The following is a 4,556-nucleotide window of genomic DNA, read 5'->3' on the forward strand; positions in this document are numbered from 1 at the left end:
TGTCATCACGTGTGTTACTGGCAAGACAACAAGCAAATCTACACTTAGGACACTGACAACGTGTCATCTTTTCAGATGAGTCCTGTTCCTGGCCTGTTGAATCTAATGGTAGGTATGTCATTTGGTATATGAAAGAAGATATATTTCCCTAGGGAACACAAAGTGGGTTGTGTAGTACATATTTGGGCAGCTATTCATTACAGTGAAAACATTGTTCTTCGTATCCTCCAGGAAAACGTCGATAGCGTCTTTGAAGCATCACATGAAGACGATATTTCAGCCATATACGTGGGCAAGGTTTGGCAATACCTTTGTTTTCCAGGACAAGCATGCTATTGCCCGCAGTGGGAGTATTGTACAGGATTAAAACACCAGGAGAACGTTACAAGATTGCCACAGTAAACAAATTATCAATTTATAATCCCATTGAGAACTGTTGGTAAGAACTGATCCGATAAATTGCTAACTACGACCCTATCCCAGCTATTGTAGCTGAGTTGCATCGAGTTAGGATGAAATCATGGTGGATTACATTAAGAACTTCATCGACAACGTGTCGCGTCGCTTCGCAGAGGTTGTTAGAGCATGAGGAGGGCCAATCTAGTACTGAATGTTTAATATGAACTGATATAAGGCTACAGATGCTATTTATAATAATTTGGTTTTATATTGTGTCATTATATATACTTTGTGAAGTACTCAATTACACATATTTCTATAGATGTCTGATAAAAGTGTTTGCTGTTATTATAAATCGTTCATGATGACCATAGAACCTCTTTAATTATACAAATTACATATGCAGATGTTTAATATAACGCATATTTCTCAGTTTGACAGCGCTAAGTGTATTTGTATTCCATCTCAAGAATAATGATTCATGATCTTATTTGTTACAAAGTGTACAATCATTTTTAACAAGTCTATAGTTTTGTTCATGAATTGAACAGATTCGTTGACAGCAACAACTACATATAGTTTTGTTTATAAGTTCCGCATATTTTTCAATAACCACCTCTTAAGACAAGTAAAAGAAGGGTGATTTGGGTTGAAAGTCTAAAAACGTTATGTTGAACCAAGTAAGAGAACAAAATCTTTTAATTTATATATATCTATTCATGGTGCCACTCAAAACATTCAGGCGTTGTGTGATAAAGTGGTGTTCAATATTCAAAAGATTTTCTAGAAATTCATACAGTCTATAAATTCAAGTGTTTTAATTGTTGCTTTCGGATAGCAGGATAATCGAAAGGCATAAGTTTCTTTGCTATTAGGGTGAAAAATTTCTGGATCATTTGACCCAGAAAATAAAGGAAACCTATTTAATTACTTATACCATCGCTCATATAGAACATTTTAGCATACCTCTGTCAGAAACATGGAACATACTAACATAAATAAGAACTTAACATAATGTCTATATTAATTTTCACCCTGGAATGAAAATTAATCACATATTAAGAAAATTGTATAACGAACTTGTCCCACCTGGAAACTTTTACAATATGAAATGTAATAAATAGCAGTCTCTTACTCAGAAGAAACAGGAGGTAACTTGAAAATCATGTTAAGAGAACACACCTGCCCATCAAACAATAACATATGACTCTTTGTGTGTGATGTCCAGCCTCAAGTAGCATAACGGCGAATGATACACCTAAAAGAACAGACCATACGGATGAATATTGTCAATCATGGTGAAGTTCTAGGTGATGTTGTTGTGTCATACAATACTACGTGATTCTTCGTTTGATGCCCAGCCTGAAGTAACATAACACGTAAAGAACAAACAACCATGTGGATTAATGTGGCCAGTTATGGCTTTGTTTCCACAAAATATCACATAAAACGTTTTGATGTCCAGAAATGAGTAACGTAACTGTTATGTAGTGAAATGTTAGTTTATATGAAAGCAGATAGTCAACACCACCCACCGCCAACTGTTGGGCTACTCTTTTATCAACAAAGCTGCAAGAGCGAGTGTGTTCGTGACATGATTTGAGGTAACAAATTGCGTGACAGTACAACCAGCACAACACTTTTGGTTTATTACACAATTTTTCACAAAGCTATACAACGACTTTGCCGTGTGTTAATTTCGAAATTTGGACCATTCGTGTCTGGCCTCCCAGTGGCACAACGGTATATCTGGGGACTTACAACGCTACAATCCGGTTTCGATATCCGTTATGGGTGAAGTATAGATAGCGCTTGAAGGGTCTCAAAGCAGCAGATTGCGTTTTCAGTTAGAAAACAAGAATTATTGGATTCACAATCAGCATAAAAATAGAGTATTCTGTGTCCTCAGGTATTTAAATGTCAATATTGAATTTCATGAAGATTAATGTATCTTTGAAGGTTTGAGCATTAAACATGCGATTTGGAGTTGGGATATTAAGTCTTTTTCACCTTAACGTAAGGACAGCATTGTAAGTTAAACTTATTCAACATGGCTGATACCAGCAGCAGTTAAATATATTTACATCAAATATCCACAGCAAAAAACAGTCACAATTAATATGTTTCTGTTGGGTTTTTTTTTTTGGAGTATTTTAGTTTATATTACATTACATCAAACATCAGAGGTAGAAATCAACATAATTTATATTAATTATATCGGTTTTAAGGTTTATTTTAAAATTAATAGAATATCCTATATTGATAATTAAAATCAATTAAAGTGTTGTCCTCTTCATATTAATATGGAATAGAGGATTATATCTTTACCTCAGTGGACAAGCGGTAAGTTACAGACTTACGGCGCTATAATCCAGGTTTAAGCCAAAAACAAATACATAATTTTATTCAGAAACCAACATCTTAATCGTACTGAAGACGTTCGATATTTAACCACGTTGTCTCTAATGGGTTTACGAACTTATAACGCTAATATCCGAATTCGATCCCCGTTCACTTAAGCCAACAAACAAATCTTAGGCCTTATTGCACTTAATGTTTGTAACTGAATCGAACAAAAATGCTTTCTTCAACAATATCGTGTTCACAAGTGACTTTAATAATTTGTGTCTTTTCACTCGCAAGCTCCAGTTTAGAGTTAAATACGCCATCCTTAGTTGGGTTACGTAACTGCAAAGTAAAATATGCGACATTAACTTTTAAAGGAGGACATTTCTGTTGACTTCCGTTATTAGACACATACATGAATATTTTGAGACGTTTTAATACATCTAGGATTGCTTTTAAGTTTTAAGTTTACTTTATCTAAAAAAGTTAATTAAGGAAATCGGAAACCTCTTGGAGTTTTTATGCCTCAAGTCACCTTATACTAAAGTTCTACTTTGTTACCTAGTTACTGTGTTTTTGTGGTAACTTTACGTGCATTTACTTACTCAGCGAAAAATACATAACATTCCAATCAGTTTTTAAACATGAAAGAGTAGCAATTTATTTTGAAATGCGATTAAATGTATTCAACATTATTTATAATTTGTATTCAACATTATTTATAATTGTAAAATCCGTAATTTGTAATAATTAACGCGGAAGATTTATTCCTACGAACGTTATAATTTTCAGTGTAGATGTAGCCAGTTATGCTTTACAGTCTTTCATATGACTCTCCTTGTAGCTATTTTAAGCATCACTTGAGTAAGTTCTGAGTAAATAGGGCTCATCTGTTCTGGGTCGGCTAAGATCTAATGCAGCGCAGGCGCTGGGATTGAGAGTGTGAGGTTTTCTATGAGACATCCATGACAAGAGCGCCCGTCTATTGGAACTAGTAGATAAAGTGAATGGCATTCTACGTAAGTTTTGGTGTTGGACTATAACTGAAGCAACAACCTGTCACGCACGCACTTCATACTTAGTCTTCCAAAGATTTCATTCATTACCGAAAGAACAAAATGTTGTTGGTCGTTCCGAAATAATAAAATAAAAACATGGCATCAAGTAGCCCGTTTAGAGAAATGAGATAATTCACTGGGTAGAACGTATTATCAGTTGTTATCCGTCGGAGATTCGCCGAACGTCTTCGAAGAAAATATTATTGTGATGTATTAGCTGCAAAAGATGAGCAAGGTATCCTGGAAATTTTGGAATTAATTGTATTGCTTCATAAAATAACTGCATTCAGTTATTCCTTCCATGGATTAGTTATTATTATATAAAAATTCCACTTCGTTTCCCTATGTCCCAAGGTAAATAGACCTAAACAGACCTAGCTGTGATTATAATGGTGTTATACTGATTAACATGTGTCACATTATACAACAAAAAATGTAATTTCGAAGAAGACTTTCCACTATTTATTGAAAACTTAACAGTGGTTTTCTTTATTTTTTATCGTAATTAAAAGTTAACTTACAAAATGGAAGGTTTGAACGTTACATCAACTTGAGTGTACCAGTGTGACGTAAAGAGATCACAGTTTTTGCTCTAAAATTAGCGGGAAGCACGGAGGGGCATATATCCGCCATCTCAGCAAACCAACGCTTGCCAAATCCTACTCTGTTTCTGCCTACGTTAAACTAGTGTACAGCGCTACGTGCGGCTGGGCCTGATACGTTTTATTTAAGTAATAATCTGTGGCACCATAC

The sequence above is a fragment of the Tachypleus tridentatus genome, unplaced genomic scaffold, assembly GCF_004210375.1.
Source record: "Tachypleus tridentatus isolate NWPU-2018 unplaced genomic scaffold, ASM421037v1 Hic_cluster_1, whole genome shotgun sequence".
Lineage (NCBI taxonomy): Eukaryota > Metazoa > Arthropoda > Merostomata > Xiphosura > Limulidae > Tachypleus > Tachypleus tridentatus.